Raw genomic sequence first — 13,566 nt, forward strand, 5'->3', positions numbered from 1 at the left:
TAAACCCAGTGTAACATTTTGTTGGCAGTAGCAGAAAACACGCTTCCAAGTGTTCTCGGGCATGAGCTGCGCAACGAATCCTTGGAAATAGAACCAGTTATTTCACACTGGTCACCAGGTTTGGGCTCGACTCAAATTAAAGGCAGTCAATTCAGGAAATGATTTGAATAAAACAATTCTAAAATTGAAAAACGTTTTAAATCAATAGCTTCTACTTTACAGTTTATTAAGAAGTATTGAAAATAAAAATTTGTTTTCAATTAATTAATTGTAATTTGTGATAACTTCCTGAATTAAATGCCTTCAATTCTAATTCAGCCCAACCCTGAGGGGCAGCGCAAGGCTGTTGTGGAGCCCTGATGCCTGCACCCAGGTTTCATTGAAATAAATAAGAGCGTTTCATGCCCTGCAAAAATAAGTTTCCAGTGTAGCAGGCCTGTAAAAGCACTTTCAACTGTGAATCTCCATTGAACATGATTTTTGGGATTTATCTACATCCGAGAAACTGGCCCTAGGAGACTTAATTTTATTTAAGCCGGACAACCGGTTGCCAGACTAGAATTCATGTAAAACTCAAAGATTGTGGTATAACAAGCAAAGTGGCAAAACATACCCTCTGATAGGCTAGATGAAATGTTCAGAGTGACTAATTTCAGATCTGTACACAGGGTTTCCACTCTTAAGATGCACTAAAAATTCCATGACAACAGCCATACACATACAGGGCAAATGCAGAAAACCCCCCAAAAATACATTTTAATGACCATTGAATTTCCAAAACGTAATGTAACTGAACTGTATGCAAAATTCCCTGATTGTATCAAATAATGTATTACATTCCCTTTATTAAATGTCCTGTACACAAGTGCCTTGGAGGTAAGGGCTGGGTTGTTTCTGGACAAGGCCCTGTTATCCTTCTCCTGAAAGCGTGGTCCCTCTCCAAAGCCTTTTATATTGTCCAGAGTGTGGACATCTACATTCATCTCAAAGTACTGGTTACTACCTGAACTCCTTAGAACCGTATTCTATCAGAATTAGAATGCTGCATCCCTTGTAAACAGATCAGTCTATTTCCTGTGACCTCACAACCAGTCAGAGAGACGTCAGTTCACTGTGAGGAGAGTCTGATGAACGTTGTATTCCCTGTTCTGGTAAAAGTTCAGGTCTGTCAGTCCATGGACCAAAAACAACCAGTCTGACAGGAAATCAACATGGCTGAAGGTGTAACAGTGGTGTCCAACATCCTCAGGGCAGGTCCACATGTTGAGGATGGAGTCAGACTTCATGTCCCTCTAGAACGACAAATAGAGGATCTGGGAATAAAATGAGGAGGGTGGTTAAACCGAAGTAGGGATATATGGAATTAATTGTTTTGGTACAAATCCACAACGTGTGAAAAACCTTGTAAGGAAAATAAGACTCAAATCTTGACAACAAGGTCATCTCTATGACAACAACGCCATCTCTATGACAACAAGGCCATCTCTATGACAACCAGGTAATCTCTATGAGAAGTGCTCCATGTCTGCTGAGATGGGTTCTGATGTGTGTTGGGGATTGTGAATACCTTCATGTACTGTAAGCCCCTTGGATGACAACAGAACATTTAGCCCTATTGTATGGTATCCTAAGTTGGGACACAAAAGGGAGACAATGAAATATGTTCTGTGTCTGGCTTGGTAGTTAGCCTGAATATCTGGTTAATCTGTGTTGGATCAGTCCACTGCCCAGGCTATAGCCAATAGCTTAATTACATGTATTATTTCTCACTTTTGTTTTTGTAGCTTGGTGTTCCACAGAAACACTAGAACAGAACACCATCAAAGTCAGTCAATGTGTGTTGTAGTTCTGCATCCCACTTAGGTAAAGGTTCTAATGGCTGTGCAAGATGGCAAAGGGTTGATTCTAATGGCTGTGCAAGATGGCGAAGGGTTGATTCTAATGGCTGTGCAAGATGGCGAAGGGTTGATTCTAATGGCTGTGCAAGATGGCGAAGGGTTAATTCTAAGGGTTGTGCTAGATGGCGAAGGGTTAATTCTAAGGGTTGTGCTAGATGGCGAAGGGTTGATTCTAATGGCTGTGCCAGATGGCGAAGGGTTAATTCTAAGGGTTGTGCTAGATGGCGAAGGGTTGATTCTAATGGCTGTGCCAGATGGCGAAGGGTTAATTCTAAGGGTTGTGCTAGATGGCGAAGGGTTAATTCTAAGGGTTGTGCCAGATGGTGAAGGGTTGATTCTAATGGCTGTGCCAGATGGCGAAGGGTTGATTCTAAGGGTTGTGCTAGATGGCGAAGGGTTGATTCTAATGGCTGTGCCAGATGGCGAAGGGTTGATTCTAAGGGTTGTGCTAGATGGCGAAGGGTTGATTCTAATGGCTGTGCCAGATGGCGAAGGGTTGATTCTAAGGGTTGTGCTAGATGGCGAAGGGTTGATTCTAAGGGTTGTGCTAGATGGTGATGAATTGAGACATCAGCTAATAAATTTTTGGGGGAATTGAGAGCTTTTTTCTTTCTCCCCCACTCCTGTTAAGCCTCAAATTAAGTCATTTTTTGAGGCTCTGAAACAAGAAGGTTCGACAAAGAAGAGACTTCACGGGCTATAGTTGGCAGCAGATTTCTCCCTTATGAGTCCCACATTTTACAACCAACTGTCACGATGACAAGACCTCCCCCTCATCATGACTGAGAAGACTCCCCCTCAAGGTGTTGCTCTCCTGGAACAAGACAAGACCTCCCCCTCATCATGACTGAGAAGACTCCTCCTCAAGGTGTTGCTCTCCTGGAACAAGACAAGACCTCCCCCTCATCATGACTGAGAAGACTCCTCCTCAAGGTGTTGCTCTCCTGGAACAAGACAAGACCTCCCCCTCATCATGACTGAGAAGACTCCTCCTCAAGGTGTTGCTCTCCTGGAACAAGACAAGACCTCCCCTCATCATGACTGAGAAGACTCCTCCTCAAGGTGTTGCTCTCCTGACATAGATGATGTCCTTGTCCACCACTAGCACTGGAATTAGAGCATTTCTCTATGAGCGCCACTGCCAGTGTATATCAAAAACAAAACTAAGGATTTCATCCTCAGCGTTCAGCGAGGCAAGCGAGTTTTTAGAGAACGCAACAAAAAAATAAATCTGTGACTCCCCAATAAATGTTCTATGGTAGAGACAGTTGCGTGTGCATGCAGTTATTTCACCCTAGTCAGACCATGCTGATAAGAGGTCTACAGACAAAGATGATCTATTGTATTGACAAGATGGTCGAGTAACTGCTCTAAAAAGGCGTTCAGAGGTGCTAAGTACTGTGGGCCAGCAAACTCTAAATGGTGTGCCTGATCCCTAACAACGGCAACACACCATTTTATCACACTCGTAATCGGATTTACTCGTGATCGGAAAACCCGGAAGTGCGCATTAAATGCCTCAAGTCTGCATTACTGCACGGTCACTCAGAGCGCGTCGGTATGCTCCTTCACACACATTGTTCAAGAGGTAAACGACGTCGACAGATTAAAAATGCACATGATTTACTTACTTAGTCCTATTCAATTATCAACGAAATAGCCTAATGAATGGCTGGCTACTACTGCCCGCATTTATTCCAGATACATTTAGATGAAAGTAGGATCATTCACTGGACCCAGATATTGTTTCACTTGAGAGAGGAGAAAAACATTCTCTCTCCAGACACTTAACGTGTGTACAGTAAAAATAAAAGATCTACATTTGTCATTTTATTTTCTGACGATCTGTCGCTCGGTAAACATGCCCGGGGGAGAATAAATACTAATAGCAAGCGAGCTTGGATGACCACGTAACGGCAAACGTCGTCAGCCTCCTGTAGCTCAGTTGGTAGAGCATGGCGCTTGCAACGCCAGGGTTGTGGGTTCGTTTCCCACGAGGGGGCCAGTATGAAAAAAAAACAAAAATGTATGCACTCACTTAAAACTGTAAGTTGCTCTGGATAAGAGCGTCTGCTAAATGACAAAAATGTAAAATGTAAATGTCAGCAATGTAATAATGATACGGACAGACAAAGTAGGCCTACTAAACGCCAAGTAGCCAGACTAAAACAACCATACGGCTTCAGATTTAACAACAATGACTAGCTACCGATTCTGATTCATACACAATGTTCAGAGAAGGGGAGACTTGTGACTGAGTAGGTGAAACAGAGCGTGTGTCCGTCTGGGGGAAATGAGCGCGGCATGCTCTAATCCAATCGTTGCAGCAGACTCAACCGATACCCCGCCCGTTTCTTTAGAGCACACAGCGCTTCACACCGTTCGAGTGAAAGAGAGATGGCGCCGGCAGCTGAAAATTATTTTTTTTCCGATCACGGATAGTACAAATAAATTAATACTTGTCATAATCGTATACGAAAATTTCTCCATATCCGTTCCGATACTGGTTTTGTCACAGTCTTGGTACACCCCTGGAAATACATGTCCTCAAAGATGGAAGACAGGCAGGAGGCGGGATCAGGTGGGACCATTCTAGCCAATGAGAAGGCAGATACGCATGTGAACAATGCCACATGCGTTCACTTAAAAATCAGTGCATTTGCAACAACCTAACCATTTACGAAAATTCAATTAGATCAAAATAAACCTTACGTAGCAAATTAGCAATAAAATATGTTGTTGACCAAATTCAACTCCCTCTCATTGATCTCCACACAAAAATTCCTCACCTCGTGATCTTATTTTTTCGCGGACAGATTTTGGGTGGAGTAAACCCTCTCGCTTCACCTCTTCCTCTCTGCTAAAGTGAACACGAAAAACCTCCACCCACAAAATGTCTGGAACTCACCAGCAGAGATGCCACCTCGTCATCATGAGAGAAGTTGCGTCCTCAAAGTGTTGCTCTCCTGGAACAAGCCACTTGCTCCTGACATACTGTAGACGGTGTCCTTTTCCGCCACTATAAATCAAAGTGTTTTAGTTCGTGTAAATCATAGCGATGTCCAGTCCACATACAGTAGAAGAATTGGATACCATTGACATCCCCAATAAGCCACAATGTCTGCGTTGAGGCAGGCAACCAAATCCGGATAATATTTTCATTAATTGGTATTTTGACCAATCACGTCAGATCTTTTCAAAGCCTGATCTGATTGGTCAAAAGACCAATTAATGAGAGAGAAAAAAAAAATCAGAATTGGGCTGCCTGTCTTAAAGCAGCAAAATAGTAAATAATCTGATTGTTAAAAATAATATCGCTAAAAACACCTTTAGGGATTTGGGGTTTTCGCTTGTGAAGAGTTGAAAGAGTTTAGTCCAACATAGAGAAGGGATGATACGACCACTCTGCTGAAACAAACACGTATGAAGTTATCCGACCAAGCAATTACAGCGAATTCACATTCATTTAAGTGTTGAAATGAATGCTATTGGCACCAGTCAGATTCTATGAATTCTTAAAATGTTAACATAATTCACCCCCCAAAAAATAAAAATAAATTACTTGCATACCTTTTCATCCAGAGGCTCACGTATCATAACTAGTTACGGATTCTGATTCATCCACGGTGTTTGGAGAAGGGGAGACTTGTGCCCTGAGACGAGTGACTGAGTGAGAGCAGCACTCACATAACAGGAGGCCAGCTCTAAGAATGTCAGTGGAAGTATCCTTTAAAAAAAAACATCTTAGTTGACGGTAGAATAACTCCATGTTCAAAATGGGAACATACAGGTAACAGAAAAGCTGGTCTTGATGCAGTCTCTTAATCTTGCCACAAAAATAAATAAAAAATAAAAATTGCCCACTGATAAAAAAAATTAAAACATGATCCATCGTAGTAGGTAAATAAAATATAATAATAATAATAATAATATGCCATTTAGCAGACGCTTTTATCCAAAGCGACTTACAGTCATGCGTGCATACATTTTTGTGTATGGGTGGTCCCGGGGATCGAACCCACTACCCTGGCGTTACAAGTGCCGTGCTCTACCAGCTGAGCTACAGAGGACCAAAATCCTTGTTCGTCTTTTTTTCTAACAAAAAAAAAAAGCACAGATGTTCTTCTACAGACGCTTTCAAAAGTAGTGGAGTTTGTCTAGTCAATGAATACGTCGTAAAATGGTTAAGAAAAAAGTATTGCAATAATCAAGCTGTATTCAGTCTCTTTACAGCAAGACCAGGCATCAATAATTAACCAACAGGAGGCCAAGGGGATCTGCTAAATACACCATTCAAACACTAAACCCTTAATACCAATACGTTTAAAATATATTTTGTCCCCCTATTTCACTCAATCCTAAAAAGACTAGGCTACTCATTCTTGTGTACCAATTTCTGAACTGGTCCAGACTGAAGCTACATCCTGTCCAGACTGAAGCTACATCCTGTCCAGACAGAAGCTACATCCTGTCCAGACTGAAGCTACATCCTGTCCAGACTGAGGCTACATCCTGTCCAGACTGAGGCTACATCCTGTCCAGACTGAGGCTACATCCTGTCCAGACTGAGGCTACATCCTGTCCAGACTGAGGCTACATCCTGTCCAGACTGAAGCTACATCCTGTCCAGACTGAGGCTACATCCTGTCCAGACTGAAGCTGCACTGGTTCTGTGTGTTTCTCTCTCTACCACACCTGAGTGACCAACAGCCCTTCTTGAACTGTGTCAAGAAGGGCTGTTTTGACTGACGGCATTTGACTTAGCCTTTTGCAGATTTTCTAATAGCCCCAAATCCTAGGATGTCTGATCTGTATTCAGCAAGGATTTGTTTGAATCTCTTCTCAGAACCAGACTCAACTACAAAGCATTCTGAAAGTTCAGTAAGAATCCACCTCGTGTTGCACTTCATCACATATAACAACGTCAATCATCATTTTCAGGCAAATCTGCATCTGGCTTTTGACAGAGAGATCCGACTCTTCCTCAGACTCCTTTCCCCTTGTCAGCAGGTCGTTTTTCTTCTTCCTGGACAAGATGAGGGGATTGCCGTCTTGCATCTTGTTTTCTTTCTGAGATCTCAGTCAGAATTTTCTTGAAGCAAAAGGAAGTGATTATATTTCCCTGGGATGAAGCGGATCAGAGAGGCTCTCCAGCATGTCACAATGAAGTTCTACTTGTCTGACTTCATAAAATTGAAATTGGATATTAACATGTCAAATATATTTCCTTAAATCCAAATGTTCTTTCTGTTAGGCTACTTCTGTCAATCTTTGGTATTTTGTCTCAAGTGATGCTGCAGTGACCTTCTGGTTATATCTGAAGTTGGCTTGATTTCACTTTCAAAAGGACCACTTTCTGCAGCCGGTAGTGGTGACTGTGGGAGGCTTAATACATTTCCAGTCAGAATATTACTGGGTGTTGATCCATCTTTGTTCAAATGCTCTTCAGATGTGCTGACGGTATCTTGGTCTTCGCAGAAATAAACCAATTTGACCTCAGAGTGAAAATCTGACTCCTCCTTTATGCAGATGTCAGCAGGTCCATTATCCTGGCCAAGCATTGCTGCTTCATCAGTGGAGATTGTTTCAACTTTGTCCATAGCGATAGTGTCTTTACCATGAGGATAAACCAGTGTTGCATCTTGTTCCACATTTTCAGGAAAATAATCTGAAAGCACAGTTTTTTTTGCTTGGCTTTGAATCACACTCGGTATTATGAACACTTCTTTAGAGATTTCTCCCTTTCCCAAGAGCTCAGCTTTGTGTTTCTGAACCATTCTTTTCACTTTACAGTTAATACGCAGTTGAAATAGATTACGTCTCTGATTTTGCAAACTAAGATCAAAATTGTATTTTAGAATATCATAGAAAATATACCCAAATCCTTTGGCTTTTTTATGATAGGACTTTATCTTAGCATATTTATACACCTCAAATATTACACCGTTTGTCAGCAAATTAAATTCCAGTTTCTTTTTAGAAGGTTTGGATGCAACATCAAGGTCCAGACCTATTTCCTCGCAGAGTGGGTAGCACTCTTTGGCTTTCACCACTTTTTTGGTGTGAGACGTCACATTTGATTGGTCTAAGTTGGTTACAACAATTTGCTTTGTTTCGTCAGTACAAAGTGCAAGGTCAGTCTCATCAGAGATGCTCTCCATCTTGACACAATGAGGTTCTACTTGTATGACTTCAAAATCACCTCCCTCTGTCTCCCTGGTTACTAACATGTCCATTTCTTTCTTCTTCCTCATTAAATCCAATCTCCTCCTTTTTGATACTTCTTTCATTTGGTATTTCGGCTCAAGTGATGCTGTAGTGACCTTCTGGTTACTGGACATCTCTGAAGAACTATTTCGTTTGCGTGACTTCTTCAAGAAGAAAGCTTCATTTTCAAGTTCACATCTCCATGTACCGTTTTTACCCATCTTGCGCTGCAAAACTGCTCTTAACCGTCCCATAATATCTTCAGCCAGCTCAGTTTTCCCACTTTGTAAATCCAGATCAAAATTATGCTCGAGAACCTCACACACAATCTGCTTCCAATTTCCACACACTTGTGAGGCAAAATCTGCCAATTCAAATATTACATCTCTGGTCAATAGATGCAAGTCAAGTTTCTGTGTTTTCCCATATTTTGATTTCACATCAAGGTCAAGTCCTTTTTCCTTACAGATGGGGTAGAGGACCCTCAATGCTTCTTCTACAGTGGGCATTATTAAGGATTGGCCCATTGTTACGTCTGTCTGAATGGTGAAGGTCTCCGTCTGGACATGTTGAGGAGAGACGATGTCCATATCAGGCTCATCCCTCGTGCAGATATCATTAGGTCCATTTTCAGGGCCAAGGATTGCCGTCTCATCAGCACATCGTCTCACGTCTGTCTCAGTAGAGAAGCTCTCAGTCGTCATCAGGTCCACAACAGGCTCCTCCTTTATGCAGATGTCAAAAGGTGTAGGATTTGACAAGCTGTTATGCAAATAGCACTGTGCCCATTTAAGAGAGTATTCCAAAACTTTAATTGTCATTGGATCAGGAAGTTCAAACACTTCTGTTAACCACTCAGGTGTTCTCTTGGAATGCATCTTCAGCATTTCTTTTATTTTTTTATCTATCTTGTTTGAAAAGTCATATTGTTGTTCATTTTGTACACCAAGATCAAAGTTGTATTCTAGAATATCAAAGATAACATGAGGGCGAGATCTATTAATATTTTTAGCATATTCAGACACCTCAAGCATTACACCAAATGTCAGTAAATGCAAATCAAGTTTCTGTTTTGCTCCAGATCCAACATTGAAATCTACACCTATCTCCTTGCACTTGGCGTATGGATCTTTCCAATATTTCCCAAACTTTCTTAGGTTAGGTCTTGAGTAACTGCCACGACACTGCCGTATATATTTATCCTCTATTGTTTTTTGGCATTGTAGTCTTTGTCTTAAATTGGCATTGTAGTCTTCTTCTTCTTCTTCTTCATCAGAGGGAAAGTTCAATGGCTCACAATATTCTGGAAGAATAGGCCTAGTAGATACAGCTAAATTACAGCCGCTTTCTGTAGCAGGTGAGGTTAGCACAGAAGGAATGGCAGTACTATGGCTTGGGATATTAACATTGTCAGTGGGCAATTCATTACTGGTCTGTGTTTGGCGTAGGCTAGACGCCTGTGAAGTTGGGTTGATTTGAGCGTCAAAAGAACCACTGAGGGTGGATACATTTGCTATCGGTATATCACTGGATGGTACTCCATGCCATGATCCCTCTTTGATCAAATGCCTTTCAGGTGTGCCGATGGTCTCTTGATCTTTACAGAAATAAACCACTTTGACAGCCCTGTTCTCCCCATCACATGCGCCGGTCTTTTCAGGAAAAATACGTAAAATCTGCCCTTGACTTGTTGTTTGGGGACTGATGGTAGATACATGTGAATGCTCTTTCAGTAAACCCACATGGTAACCTGTTTCTGTGTTTCCTGACAATAGGGAACTTGGGTAATCTATCCAGGCATTAATCGAATCAGACCAAATGATTGTTTGGGATATCTCCCTCTCATCTTCCTCCATCTTAACGTCAACATCCATTTTGCACCAATGTCTCTACAAAGACAAACTAATCAAAAAGCCCCGATGACAATCATCTCTAAACTGAGCTAGACAGATAATGTAATTTGCCCTATATAAATTAGCTAGCTAAGTGCCTGCAAATGCCTAAATCGTATTTGGAGATGTAGTTATCAGCTAGCTAATAACTATGAGAAACACTCTTAACGCCACCTTCATACAACTACGACCGGAAGTTACTTTTTCGTAGCATATTAGGATAACTTATTACGCAGCACGTTATGAGAATCAACGTAGCAGGTTAGGACAATTTGGTTAAGTTTAGGAAAAGGGCTAGGGTGAGCAAAACTGCTCTCCTAACCTGCTATTAAAATCACTTCCCAACATAGAGAAGGGATGATACGACTGCGTTGCTTTAGGGCCACTCTGCTGAAACAAACACGTATGAAGTTATCCGACCAAGCAATTACAGCGAATTCACATTCATTTAAGTGTTGAAATGAATGCTATTGGCACCAGTCAGATTCTATGAATTCTTAAAATGTTAACATAATTCACCCCCCCCCCAAAAAAAATACTATAAATTACTTGCATACCTTTTCATCCAGAGGCTCACGTATCATAACTAGTTACGGATTCTGATTCATCCACGGTGTTTGGAGAAGGGGAGACTTGTGCCCTGAGACGAGTGACTGAGTGAGAGCAGCACTCACATAACAGGAGGCCAGCTCTAAGAATGTCAGTGGAAGTATCCTTTAAAAAAAAACATCTTAGTTGACGGTAGAATAACTCCATGTTCAAAATGGGAACATACATGTAACAGAAAAGCTGGTCTTGATGCAGTCTCTTAATCTTGCCACAAAAATAAATACAAAATAAAAATTACCCACTGATTAAAAAAATTAAAACATGATCCATCGTAGTAGGTAAATAAAATCCTTGTTCGTCTTTTTTTCTAACAAAAAAAAAAGCACAGATGTTCTTCTACAGAGGCTTTCAAAAGTAGTGGAGTTTGTCTAGTCAATGAATACGTCGTAAAATGGTTAAGAAAAAAGTATTGCAATAATCAAGCTGTATTCAGTCTCTTTACAGCAAGACCAGGCATCAAGAGTTAACCAACAGGAGGCCAAGGGGATCTGCTAAATACACCATTCAAACACTAAACCCTTAATACCAATACGTTTAAAATATATTTTGTCCCCCTATTTCACTCAATCCTAAAAAGACTAGGCTACTCATTCTTGTGTACCAATTTCTGAACTGGTCCAGACTGAAGCTACATCCTGTCCAGCCTGAAGCTACATCCTGTCCAGACTGAGGCTACATCCTGTCCAGACTGAAGCTACATCCTGTCCAGACTGAGGCTACATCCTGTCCAGACTGAGGCTACATCCTGTCCAGACTGAGGCTACATCCTGTCCAGACTGAGGCTACATCCTGTCCAGACTGAAGCTATATCCTGTCCAGACTGAAGCTACATTCTGTCCAGACTGAGGCTACATCCTGTCCAGACTGAGGCTACATCCTGTCCAGACTGAAGCTACATCCTGTCCAGACTGAAGCTACATCCTGTCCAGACTGAAGCTACATCCTGTCCAGACTGAGGCTACATCCTGTCCAGACTGAGGCTACATCCTGTCCAGACTGAAGCTACATCCTGTCCAGACTGAGGCTACATCCTGTCCAGACTGAGGCTACATCCTGTCCAGACTGAGGCTACATCCTGTCCAGACTGAAGCTCCACTGGTTCTGTGTGTTTCTCTCTCTACCACACCTGAGTGACCAACAGCCCTTCTTGAACTGCGTCAAGAAGGGCTGTTTTGACTGACGGCATTTGACTTAGCCTTTTGCAGATTTTCTAATAGCCCCAAATCCTAGGATGTCTGATCTGTATTCAGCAAGGATTTGTTTGAATCTCTTCTCAGAACCAGACTCAACTACAAAGCATTCTGAAAGTTCAGTAAGAATCCACCTCGTGTTGCACTTCATCACATATAACAAAGTCAATCATCATTTTCAGGCAAATCTGCATCTGGCTTTTGACAGAGAGATCCGACTCTTCCTCAGACTCCTTTCCCCTTGTCAGCAGGTCTTTTTTCTTCTTCCTGGACAAGATGAGGGGATTGCCGTCTTGCATCTTGTTTTTTTTCTGAGATCTCAGTCAGAATTTTCTTGAAGCAAAAGGAAGTTATTATATTTCCCTGGGATGAAGCAGATCAGAGAGGCTCTCCAGCATGTCACAATGAAGTTCTACTTGTCTGACTTTATAAAATTGAAATTGGATATTAACATGTCAAATATTTTTCCTTAAATCCAAATGTTCTTTCTGTTAGGATACTTCTGTCAATCTTTGGTATTTTGTCTCAAGTGATGCTGCAGTGACCTTCTGGTTATATCTGAAGTTGGCTTGATTTCACTTTCAAAAGGACCACTTTCTGCAGCCGGTAGTGGTGACTGTGGGAGGCTTAATACATTTCCAGTCAGAATATTACTGGGTGTTGATCCATCTTTGTTCAAATGCTCTTCAGATGTGCTGACGGTATCTTGGTCTTCGCAGAAATAAACCAATTTGACCTCTGAGTGAAGATCTGACTCCTCCTTTATGCAGATGTCAGCAGGTCCATTATCCTGGCCAAGCATTGTTGCTTCATCAGTGGAGATTGTTTCAACTTTGTCCATAGCGATAGTGTCTTTACCATGATGAGGATAAACCAGTGTTGCATCTTGTTCCATATTTTTTTCAGGAAAATAATCTGAAAGCACAGTTTTTTTTGCTTGGCTTTGAATCACACTCGGTATTATGAACACTTCTTTAGAGATTTCTCCCTTTCCCAAGAGCTCAGGTTTGTGTTTCTGAACCATTCTTTTCACTTTACAGTTAATACGCAGTTGAAATAGATTACGTCTCTGATTTTGCAAACTAAGATCAAAATTGTATTTTAGAATATCATAGAAAATATACCCAAATCCTTTGGCTTTTTTATGATAGGACTTTATCTTAGCATATTTATACACCTCAAATATTACACCGTTTGTCAGCAAATTAAATTCCAGTTTCTTTTTAGAAGGTTTGGATTCAACATCAAGGTCCAGACCTATTTCCTCGCAGAGTGGGTAGCACTCTTTGGCTTTCACCACTTTTTTGGTGTGAGACGTCACATTTGATTGGTCTAAGTTGGTTACAACAATTTGCTTTGTTTCGTCAGTACAAAGTGCAAGGTCAGTCTCATCAGAGATGCTCTCCATCTTGACACAATGAGGTTCTACTTGTATGACTTCAAAATCACCTCCCTCTGTCTCCCTGGTTACTAACATGTCCATTTCTTTCTTCTTCCTCATTAAATCCAATCTCCTCCTTTTTGATACTTCTTTCATTTGGTATTTCGGCTCAAGTGATGCTGTAGTGACCTTCTGGTTACTGGACATCTCTGAAGAACTATTTCGTTTGCGTGACTTCTTCAAGAAGAAAGCTTCATTTTCAAGTTCACATCTCCATGTACCGTTTTTACCCATCTTGCGCTGCAAAACTGCTCTTAACCGTCCCATAATATCTTCAGCCAGCTCAGTTTTCCCACTTTGTAAATCCAGATCAAAATTATGCTCGAGAA

General features: G+C 41.3%; 1 long non-coding RNA gene across 2 annotated transcripts; it reads right to left on the bottom strand.

Moving 5' to 3' along the window:
- Positions 1-510: 510 nt before the first annotated feature.
- LOC311114602 lies at positions 511-8,621 on the bottom strand. Of its 2 annotated transcripts, none has more exons than XR_014611134.1 (4): positions 5,469-8,621; positions 5,226-5,303; positions 4,807-4,917; positions 511-1,313 (listed from the first exon to the last, which is right to left on the bottom strand). It is a non-coding gene; the product is annotated as an uncharacterized lncRNA (long non-coding RNA). The 2 variants fall into 2 exon arrangements; XR_014611135.1 differs by lacking the exon at positions 511-1,313 and adding an exon at positions 1,573-2,971.
- Between the last annotated feature and the right edge of the window lie 4,945 nt (positions 8,622-13,566).

The sequence above is a fragment of the Coregonus lavaretus genome, assembly GCF_964263955.1.
Source record: "Coregonus lavaretus genome assembly, contig: HAP1_SCAFFOLD_3561, whole genome shotgun sequence".
NCBI classification, from domain to species: Eukaryota; Metazoa; Chordata; class Actinopteri; order Salmoniformes; family Salmonidae; genus Coregonus; species Coregonus lavaretus.